Genomic DNA, 12319 nt, shown 5'->3' on the forward strand with positions numbered 1-12319 from the left:
CTCTCTTTTGTTCCGCTTTTCATTTCCTGTCTGGGATAGCAGAAACACGGGATATAATTGTATCTCACGCACAAACGACTATATAAAGAGCCTGGCCCCCTATTTGCATATTGCCATGGATAGCGTGACAAAGTCCTCCCGAGACATAGCACAGAAGTCTTTTGATTTATCCAATAGCTTTAAAAAATCTAAATATATCCTATTGTTGTTTTCCCCCCCCAAGTGTCACATTATATTGAGTTGTTAGCAGTATTGTCGTTGCATCTGACACTAAATGTCACTTATTCAGCTCCATTCAGGAGTGGAAGAAGTAATCATACGACCATAAAAACATTGCAAAACAGAGCTATTCATCCTCACTAACTGGTCTGAAATGTTCAAATGAAGTGTTATGAATCATATTTATTGTTTTTACAACAAGTTTTCTTTCTCTGTCTGGTGAATTAACATCAGACAGGTACATCTGAAAGAACCCAAACTGTCAAAACAGTCTTTCTAACGTTAAAAGCCATGTTTTAACACTATGGTTATGTTTGTTTAATGGCTTGACATGACTTGCTGCATTTTTTTATTTTTTTTTAAATACAGGTTGAGTCCAGCAAAAAAAATTTATTTATTTTTTTTCAGTCAGTAAGATTGCTTTTGCTATTTAACAAAATGGTTAAGTAAATGTCCGGGGCAGAAGTTGTTAATCCCTCTGTGTCCATACTGCAAATGAATGGTGCAGCAATCCATTTTTTTACATCACGTTTCCTCATTATAAATTTAATTTAGCACATAAACCTTAGAAAAATGAATGTTGTATTCCGTGTAATTACAATTATTGCTGTCTCAATGAAGCATCATAACACGTTTGGGCGCAACCTACAGCTAGTGGGTCATATACAGCCCACCAGAGCATTCGATGTGACCCAGGATGCACAAAACCTCAAAGGCCCCAATATGCTCATAATACATAACAACATGGGTGTTTGGTCATATTTTTTCGATCATCATTTCACTACTTTTTTTAAAAGATGTGATTTTTTTTTTTTTCCTCTTTATGAGTCATCGCCGACTGTTTGACCCGCAGATGAGTCTGTGAGTCACGGTTCGTGTTCGCTCAGCTAGCCAAGCAGAGGAATTGGGCAAGCGCTCGGGTTTGAAATGGTGCTGGAGTTACTTTGAGGGGATTCCGCACAGCAAAGGCACTGAAGGGCGACTTGATTGAATCCTTTCAGCGGATCTCAGAGGCAATATTACTTGGACCCGTGTTGCTTCATAAACTCAAGTTTTACCGTGTCATGGAGAATATGTAGGAAGGAAATTGGTTTTTGACATGAATGTGTGTCCACACATGCATGTACGTACTGTATTTTTAAAAATCATCAAACAAAAACTATTAAAACTCAAATTATTCATAACCTATAAGAGTTTTTTTTTGTTTTTTTATTAGTGATTGATCCAGTGAAAAATTATCCATGCATTAATTTCTATATCGCTTATCCACATTCGAGTCTCGGGTGAGCTGGACCTGAATCCGGCTGACTTCACAGGGGACCTGTAGACAATTTTCCCATCAAAATACACAAAGGAACGAGAACTATAGTACCCTTAACATCAAATTGCCAAGCTCTGGTTGAAATCAATCACTCTTTAGAGTGTAGACCTGTCTCATGTAATTGCCAAGTACTGCTTTTTTTTATCATGACGACAAGTTGCGGCTCAAGGGCGTTGTAACAAAGCAAGGGCTACTTAGGGATGCCAATTTAGTGATTGTTTTGCAACGGCAATCGAACACCCAACCTCCCAACCGTGAAGCCCACAATGCAGTCCTCATAGAAAAGCATGCAAACATTACAATCTCTTCAATCGTCAAACTGAGGACCATAAAATGTCCACTACCCACTCTTGTGGACTTGCACACTGCAAGAAACCACAACAAGGGAAAGCAACGTTTTCTCGGACCCTCCACATCCTGGTCACCACCTCTTCAAGGTCCTTCCAGTCAGTTTTAGAAAGCACAGGATGTCAGTAAAAGACTACTAGAGCAACTTTATTTGGTGTTAATCAGAGAGGTGTATGTTGACTCACATTTAAATTGAGATGATCACATCCCCAGTTATGAGGGTGTGCACACTTCTGCAGTCACTTTGTCTCAGTTGTTTATTTTTAATTGCCCTCTTGAAAAGCTTTGGCATTTGAATTGCCTTTGAACAGGCGTGCGTAGACTTTTCATATCATTTTAAATACATTTTGATCAATTTTGGGGCAAAACGGCAAAATTAATGTAACAATTATTACAGGATCACACATGGCCCATGGGCCACACTTTGGACACATTGTGGCCCACGGTGAACGGTGGCTTTTAAAATGCAATAGCATGGCCACAGGGGTCTCTTGATGGTCTGCGGCTTCCGCGCATCCCGAGATGCCTCACTCCCAGCCTGCGAGAGACACAAAGTCGACGGTGCCGCAGAGCTCTCTCAATAATACATGTTGTGTTTGCACACAGCAGGGAAATGACGTCTAGAGAGAGATTCGCCAGCATTTTGCATGTATTATCCTATTGTGTGTAGGGAAACCCACAGAGGACGGGGCAAAGCTGGCCCGCAGTGTTGGTGGAGCATGCATGAATAAGATACATAATTTAAAAGTATTGATGTTGTTCTGTGGTTTCCATTGTGACAGTTAGCATTTAGCATGTATCAATCTTAATGGAGTCGGTCAGGCCCTACTGTATATACTGTATTAGCATGGCTTGGCGGCAGCGTGGAGGCCGGCTGGGTTTCACTAACTTAAAAATGTGCATTTTGATTGGCTGCACAGAACCAGTGGACAACCGTTGGCACTCATTAAAACAAGTTGCGGAATCTTGCACACTGTGTCGGTGTGCAGCAGGCTTTAGTTTCCTACGTCTCTAATTTAGGGCTGAATAACTAATCAAATTCAAATGTACATAAATGTGGATTCAAATGCGATTTTCAAATCGCAAAGGCTGCATTTTGGGACGAAACAAAAACTTAATTCCGGTTGGTCGGTAGGCTTTATTTTTTTTTTTTTTTATATACTGTATTTATGTACACTATATTTTATGTATTCAATTATATAGTGCCTAAATAGGTTCAATAAGAAGTGCACTCCACATATTTACTTATCTTTGTTTCATGAAACATGAAATTTTGAAGTGCTAAAGCTACAGGTTTGTTTGCGTTATTGTTGTAAGATGACTTGCTGACTTATGTTTAAGGCACACTTGTTTGGTATTTGTGAAATTGTCCTAGTGGTTGTTAATTTTTCTAATTCAAATTGATAAACTTATGGTTTATTTGCCTTTATTTTAGCTCAAGCCTAACGTATGAGACCAAAACAACATCTGATATTGTTTATTATAATAGAGATCAATTAATTGCTTGTGTTTGTAAAAAAAAAAAATTAAAAAATTGGACCTTGAAAAGATAATTACATCTAAAATTGCAATATTGATGAAGAAAAATCTTATATCTTATATTAGCGTTCAGCCCTATTCTAAATACAGAAGACTCTAGTTCTCATCATTGGTTTCATTCAGGCTGATGCATTCTTTCACGGTTTCCCACGATTTTGAAAGTGCAAACCGCCATACCCCCTCTGTGTCTCACATCATGGCTTTCGCCCTTATCTCTTAAGTGGAGGGCGCTCCGTGACCCACTTCCGCAGTTTAACATTTGATTTGAATGTGAGTTTTAATGCTGGAGTTCAAGTGTGTGTGTGTGTGTGTGTCACGGAGAGGCCACATTATCACAGACCACTGCGTCTGCCGCCTTTCGACACGGTTCATTCATCCTCTCCCCGTTGGGTCCGAACATCTCCTCAAAAGTTTAACCTGCTATCGTGGTCCCATAACTCCCGTTTATCCTCACTCGGTCGACTTTACACAGAATCCGCCGTGGCTGATTATGTGTAAGCCGCAGCTAAAAGCTGAAAGATGTACTTGTCTGATCCAGTGTTAGTGTACGCGTGCTTATCATTCTGTGGGGCGGGGAGTTAATCCGAAACTACATTCAAATTAATCACACTGGGGATGAAAAACAGCCACGCTTCTCCACGCTTCCGCGCTCACCCTAAAAAAAAAACACCTGATAATAGCCAATGAAGGCATCATGTTTAATCACCCGATAATTATTTTTGATAGGTTTTGCAATGTAGTCACGTTTACAGTTACACGGTTGATGTTGAAGTGTAAACTTTTTAAGATGTGCACCCCTTCAACATCTGACAGAGTTCTCACACCCTTTTTAAAAAAGGCCATTTGTAGCCCGTAGTCATTCTGTCTAATCATCCAAGTATGTTTGTGTGCTTTTTTTGTAGGTTTTAGTCCCCCCCCCCCCCAAAAAAAAATTTGAATGCCTTTTTGTGGTCGTAAACTGATGTCCAATTAAAAACATTGTGAGCTTGACGTTTAGCCTAGAACAGCCTTTTTTAGATGCTCACCCTCTTATCATCAAGACAGGGAAGGAACACACCATCTTCCCCACGCACACCATTTAAAAAAAAAAAAAAAGCCAATAAGTTGTATGTTTTTAATTTGTGCACCCTCAAACTTTCTCACGCTTGATTCCCTTGCCCAGACAGAGTTTGTGATGTCGTGAAAGTCAAATTAAATACTCTATGGATTAAAAAATAGTTGAAGAGTTGAGCCTGCACCTCTTTTGTCATTCCGGAATGCCCCCCCCCCCCCCCCATATCCTTAAAAAACCGGCTTATTTTTTTAAATAAAAATAGTACAATAACCCAAATAATCATCCAAGCATAATTTTTCAGTTTATTTTTGAATTTGCACACCTGGCCGAGATTGAGCGTGCAAGTCAGTTACAGTAATGCAGCAGTAGGTATGTTTATTTAGGTAATCTGCATTAATTATCGTCTAACAACATCACCAAACTGTGGTTTAGTAATTTTTTTGTAAGGGCAACACAGACCTGTGCACATACTTGAAATCCAAAGCAATCTTGCTAATTAAATTGTCCGAATTGTCCCCCCCTCCCCCATGGGGGTCGTGCTTATTCACACTTTTTAATTGTGTATTTAAGGAGCCGCTCGCTTTTACACTCCATGAATATCAATGGCAGTCAAAGGAGAGCAAAGTCCAATTAAAAGAGGGGTAAATATTGGCTGTAGAAGTCATTATGCTAGAGAAGATCTCACACTCGGGCACAGAGAAGTAAAGGACGCTTTGTCAAAAGTGACGGTTCAAAAACACAAGAACTCTTGTGGTCGAGATTATTACTTACAAAAATACATATAAATTGTGGCAGTGGAAAAAGAAAGAAACATAAAAGGGTTCCACCAAACCAACCAGAGGTGCCAAATCCAGGTCCAGAAAGTAAAAATCCTGCCACAGTTTGGCTTTAGCCTCAGATGCTAGCTCCCTAGCTAGCTCCCTAGCTAGCTCCCATGGTGATTGTTTACCTGCTAGGGAGCTAGCTAGCTAGCTCTCTGTGCTAAAGCCAAACTGTGCCAGGGTTTTTACTTTCTGGACCTAGATTTGCCACCTCTGAAACCAACCTCATTTGAACTGAAATTGTTGACTGCTGCAATGTTTGCAATATTCAGTCTCTTAAAATGTTTCTACAGGAGGTATTTGTTTTCTCAGGAGTGTATTCTTTACAGCATTGTATATGAAGTTGGCTTACTTCGCTCCCAAAACTTGTCTTCTTTTAGCTTTTACAAGCGCATCAATTTTAGGCCTCATAGTCTAAATGACAGCCCATTGCAGAATGTCATTTAAGTAGTAAGTAGGCATCACAATTAACAATAATTAATTTTATTGAAAAATTGCAGTTAGTGTTCTGTCCACAAGGGCCAGATTGAACCCCCTGAAAGGTCAGTTCTGGCTCGCGGGCTGCACGTTTAACAGCCCTGTTGTAGACCATTATAATCACACAGACAGACAGTACTTTGGAATTTTGGAGGGTATTAAACAGGAAGGCAGGATATTATGCGTGACCTCTCCACCCCGGTGTGCATATTGGCAATGGGATTCAAAAGGAAAAATTGCATTGCTCTCCTTTCTGATGGAACGCCACAATGCAATCTTTTGGGGGAAATTGATAGAACACACTCAGACAAAGCTGTGTGTGCATTCCATACAATTTGTCGTCATTATTCTCCTCTCATCGCTCCACAATAGCGGCATTTGGCTGCATTTACTAAATGTCTGCACCGTCTCATTTGTCCCCATCGCAGCACCCGATGCGTGTTAAGGAGTCAAGCTCTAAGAAGATCCTAATGAATGATTGACTCGGCCAAATGGATCCCACAACATCCCCTACACCTGCTTTAATAAGGATGTTCGCTTTGAAAGCTCTTCATCACGGATGCCTGCGCTGGTTCCATTTGGCCCAATCGTAATCACTCATCGTGGGTAATTAATGTAGCTTGTCGGGGTAATATTTCCTATTCTTCCCCTTTGGATGTCACATAAGTGCAGCTCTGGCCGACTTAGTTATTTTCATGTGCTGCAGGTGAGCCCCGATGCCTGAGGGATCTGACAGATTATGCAGAAGAACAGTGCGGGAATGAAGCAATTTAGCATTGAAGGAGGGAGAGGGGGAAGTAAGGAGGCCATATGTGCATTTATTTCTGGCCAACTGAGTGCCACTTCCTTCCTTTCAGATGTATGTTGTGCTTGTGTACGTGACGTATTTGTGTGCAAATGCTAGCGTCTGGGCACAGCTACAGAATTCTAGTTTGATGGACAGACTGCAAAAAACATCTAGAAATGTTATGATATGCATACCAGACCAGTTAGTTGGCGATGAAAAATTTAGGAACTGTGTATTAATGGTACAGATTTTCCCACATTAAGCATGGATTTATATCTGCCTCGTGATGTAGTGACAAGTATACATCGTAAACAAATTTAGTGTCTGGCTAGCAAACGTCATGGCTAGCCAGACTTTACCTGTTAATTTGTCTTGCAGGCTATTCTAGTGGAGCAAAAGGAGCAGAAAATGACATTTTTCAAAATGAATAATTCTCGCACAATAATGCAGTTCATTAACTCATTCACTCCCAGCCATTTTCACTGAAGCCACTCCCTTTGCTCTCTGCTATTTAACTGGATTTTGACTGATTTTGCAAGGTCCACAGAATATTATGTTATATTGCTATAAAAACGTGGAACCTGCCAAAAGAAGGATTAGAGTATTTTCTTTCGTCAGGAAAAAAAAGTAAATTTTTATCTGTTTCAGTTTTGCAGCAATTAGCGTTAGAATATAGCTAGGTTTCATAATTATTCACAAATCAGTTTGAAAACACTGGGGAAGAGAGCTTTTTTGCAACATGGCCCTGGTTGATCTCTTAAACTCTGCTGCCACCTGCTGGCCGTTTTTGTAATAACTGCCATTGCTTTAAGTGTTCTATTCAGTTCAGAGGCTACAGCAAAGCATTCTGTATGCTCTAGCATTAAAAAAAAAAAACATAAAAAAAAATTATAAACCCGTTTTTTGGACCATGGCAATATTTAAGGTTTTTGGAAGCAAATGAGTTAAGATTTCCTTGGACCATGCACAAGAAAAAATTGTTTCAATTTATTTCGGGGGATCTTTTATGTTACATCTACATACATGGTAGACTTTTGTATCGATCTGGAGGCAATTGTAGTATCCAGGGATCCTCTGGGGCTGCTTTACTACATCTGGCATGACTCGGGGCGGCATGGTTCAGTGATAGAGTGGTTGTCTCCCATCCGTGAGGTTGTCTGTTTGATCCTCACCCCCTGGTGACCATGTCGAAGTGTCTTTGAGCAAGACACTGAACCCTGATTTGCTCCCAGTGGACCTGGCAGCGCCCTGCATGGCAGCAGTCCACCACTGGTGCGAGAATGCGGGTGTGAACTGGTGAATGAGGCATTGTAAAGCGCTTTGGGCACCACATGGTGTAGATAGAGCGCTATTTAAAAAGCAGTCAATGTTTCATTTTACCATTTATCAGTGTTAGAAAGCTTGGTCTCTGTTCTTAGGCTTTGGCTACATTGAGTCTAGGGTGTCTTGAATCTGTGCATAATACACTGAAAACTTGAAAGGTTTTCAAGTCATTCTGGAGCAACATGTGCAGCTTAACTCTTTGACTGCCAGACGTTTTCAGAAAAGGGATGCCGTGGGTGCCAGCCGATTTAAGCATTTTTGACTGATCTTTCAAGGTCCACAGAAAATTATGTGTTTGGACTATGGAAACACACATACTACCAAAAGATTGGACTCTCATCTTTCATCAGAAAAAAAAAGTTTGTTTCTACCTTATTCCGTTTTTCAGTAATCAACAATAGAAAATGGTTAGTTTCACCTCTGTTTTGAAAAAAAATGTCTTTTAACGTCTTTGGCACTCCTCCATAGGATTTTACTAAACATTATTTAACGTTTTTGGCAGTCAAAGAGTTAATGTCCCAAATCTTGGTCTCAACTGCAGGTCACGGCTCTTTAGTTCAATAAAAACACAACCCCAGGCGATGTCCAATGTCATAAAAAAAACCATCCTGGATTCCTTTTACAGATATAATTTCTCATCTTGGCAATTTATTTTGTGTTTTTATCATTCCTGCCCCAAATTTTTTTTTATTAGCACTTGAGTCTTTAGCTCGATATTGCACCTCCACACTGTTGAAGCTGAACAGAGCATATAAAGAGCAAATATGATCATAAGTTAGTGGCGACACTTGTCGGAGAGCAGAGCACTTATGTACACACAACAACTATGACGGAAAAGATTGCTGCATCTAAAATGTAAGGCGATATCTGGCATTTACGGATTAGCTTTTGCCTTTTCCATAGCATCGACGGAAGACAGGATATTGCCATTGCCAACTGAGTCTGCTTTCACACAGCACAGACAAGGCATCCCACAATCACATCATTAGAGGAAGTCCGTGCCTGCATCTTTTGTGATGTATAAAATGGTTGTCAGGCAACAACAGTGTTTTTTTTTTCGACCCTACATGGCTATAGTGGTCCACATGTAACTTGACAGGCCTGCAAATCAGTGGACTTCAACCGAATCCCCCGACACCCCCACAAAGTCTGATTTGATGCTGTTCAGATACAGTGGACGAAAGAATGGCACAGGAAAAAGTAAATGTTGGCTTTTACAAGCACTGTGAAAAGGTCTTTGTATATTCCTAAACTCTTAAAACTGCAAGGTCGTCCGCAAAGCCCACCTCCCTTCAGTTTAGCCCAATTCACATTGTTCTGTAAAAAAGGCTACTCTTCTTCTGATTAGCTCAACTAAGGGTAATATTTTAAACGACAAACACTTATGTGAAGGTCTGCACTCTCTGCGTCGCTCTTGTTGTAATTATGGAACAAACAGCAAGATGCAGCAGCGGGGACCACAAAATGCAGCCAATTATATTAACTATTTCCCAGAGGAAGAAAGCAGAACCGGCACAATAAAAATATATTTTGGAGTCCAATATGTCTCATTAGCTCTGTGAAACACTCCAAGGACATGAGTCCCAATGTCCTCTGCAGGACTGATAAACATACAGTAATAACAAGATGCAAGATTAGACAAAACATTCTGGTTTTAATTTGGTTACACGTTATGATTACGCAGGAGAAAGCCACCGTGTGTGTCCTATTTCCGCAGGTACTCGTGATGCATGTCCTCTATTTAGAGCGTATAAACAGTGTTTGTGTTACAGAGTGCGGCGAGTAAACACTTGTGTGACTGAAGGGATTTTGCAATCAGGTGAAAAGCTGGCGACGCTCTGCGCTGCTCCAAGCAAGAGACACCTTTAAAAGCATTGCGTCAGCATTGTTCGGTGTTCGGTTTAGGGAAACGGTATGGGATTTTAATCATTTTTTATAGGTTTTAGGTGAACTAATGAACGCACATACACATATTCACCCACATACAAAAAAAAAAAAATAATACAAAAATATATATATATATATATATAAAATATAAAAAAAAGGAGCACAATGATGATGACATGTCAAATCGGTAAAATTACTGAATGAACAATACTGAGCTCTCCAGAAAAAAAAAATAAATAAAAATAATAATAATAATAAAAGCATTGCGTCAGCATTGTTCGGTGTTCGGTTTAGGGAAACGGTATGGGATTTTAATAATTTTTTATAGGTTTTAGGTGAACTAATGAACGCACATACACATATTCACCCACATACACAAAAAAAAAAAAATACAAAAAAAAAATATATATATATATATATATATATATATATATATATATATATATATATATATATATATAAAATATAAAAAAAAGGAGCACAATGATGATGACATGTCAAATCGGTAAAATTACCGAATGAACAATACGGAGCTCTCCAGAAAAAAATAAAATAAAAAAAAAAATAATAATAAAAGCATTGCGTCATCTTCCATAGCCATTGGTTCCTTTTGGTGGTTAGCTGGTCAGATAATTAGATGTCTTGTTACTCGGGTGTAATTGTCTTCATAATTGTAATGTAATTGTAATAATTTTATTTTATTTCTGTCACTGTGAGGGAATAAACCGTGTGGTACATTGCTATGTGAGCTATGTAAGTTGCCATTTTGTTAGTTAGATAGTTTGGTTAGTTAGTTAGTTAGTTAAACACATGTACTGTATATCACAGGCGTTTTTCAGGAAACCCCCAAAATGGCTAGTTTGTTCAACCCTTAACATTGCATCATCAAAGAGAGCAAGCCATTTTCAACACTTCAAATTGGTCAATTATTACTAAAAAAAATATATCACCCAGGCGTATGGACTGATCTACGACGGCGTATTAGGGCCACACGCACACACACTGAGTGTTATTCCAACATTTGTTATTGTGTCTTGATTCCAGAATGCTGCACCTTCATGCATATTATTAAGCGTTCCGTGACTCATCGCACCATAATGACTCCGTTTGGGGTATTATTGTGTAATGCTTTTACTTCCCCCATTTCCATTTTCTGCAGCTGTCCCCAAGGTCTGGTTAGCTGGGTTTGTGTTCTTGGCAAAGGGCTTCGGCATTATTAATGCATACGCATATGTTCCAATTATGGCAATGCATGAAATATTGTTGTAATTTGGGGTTCGTGCTGACAAAGTTTGGTGTCAATTGTACTGTCAGTCTGCTTAGCCTTAAAAGTCTTGGCGGAGAAAACACAGTGGCAGTATTGTTATCAAGTTCCTGTTCCTACACCAGAATTAATTCTTCCAATCCAAGTCAGTTAGTTAGACAACTTGATGTGTAATGATTTCACCAATAAACACCTTTCTTTTGTTAGTGATTCAGTCAATCAGTTAGCCAGTCAGTTAATAAGTCAATTAAAAAACAAATATCAAAATTTATAGAAACATGGTCTACGTATATAGAATTTTTTAACCTAATTCTGGTTACTTAATTCTGTCTGTTAGCGAGAACCACTACATCGTGATAACTTACATTGATGTTTCTGCATTTGGCAATTTATTATTATATTATATTATTAGTGTGGGATTTTTTTTAATGGGCTTTAGGTGAACTGATGAATACACACACGCTCGCACGCACACACACACACACACGCACATACACATACTCACCCACATACAAACAAAAAAAAAATTATATATATATATATATATATATATATATATATATATATGTGTGTATATGTATATATATATGTATATATATAAAAAATAAAATAAAAACAGTTATTAATTTTTAAAAAAAAGGAGAGCAATGATGATGTCAAATCGAATGAACAATACTGAGCTCTCCTGAAAAAAGAAAAAAAATAATAATAATAATAAATCAATTACCGCAATACAAATAACAACCGTAACCTTAGTTAGTTATTATCGGTAAGTTAGACTTTCCCTGATGTCTATTGTTAGATCACCACATGATTCCCGAGCGCGGCGCTGCTGCTGCTGCTCACCGCTCCCTCAGGGGATGAGTCAAATGCGGAGAACAAATTTCGCCCCACTTAGATGGGTGTGACAATCAGTGGATCTTATCTTATCTTATCTTATAACTTCGCCAGTCAGTCAGTCATGCAAATGCAAGTATATTGAATGTGAACAATAAATGTAATTAGTTTGGAATCTGGGTGTTGAGCTGGCAAATTTGGTGCAGGCTGTACCTTCAGGAAATCTGCTGCCTTTTGGCGAGGAGAAAACAGTGCTGCCATTATCGCCGTGTAGACAACAATATTTGCATAAAGTCTCTGTTCCTATACCAGGTTGCATTTTTCCCGTAAGACATCCAGAAGGAACCTCTGCAGAATGCTGATGAGCCGCCTTGTCTATAGTGATAACAGCCAAGCCGTTAAAAGACAGAGAAGGGAGGAAGCTCCGCACCCCGCCGTCTGT

The 12319-nt window shown here is 39.1% G+C and overlaps 1 protein-coding gene across 9 annotated transcripts in view; it reads left to right on the forward strand.

Moving 5' to 3' along the window:
- inpp4b (inositol polyphosphate-4-phosphatase type II B) overlaps positions 1 to 12319 on the forward strand; it is a 144188-nt gene that overhangs the window by 69719 nt on the left and 62150 nt on the right. The gene's annotated exons all lie outside the window — the stretch shown is intronic.

The sequence above is a fragment of the Vanacampus margaritifer genome, chromosome 7 (assembly GCF_051991255.1).
Source record: "Vanacampus margaritifer isolate UIUO_Vmar chromosome 7, RoL_Vmar_1.0, whole genome shotgun sequence".
NCBI lineage: Eukaryota > Metazoa > Chordata > Actinopteri > Syngnathiformes > Syngnathidae > Vanacampus > Vanacampus margaritifer.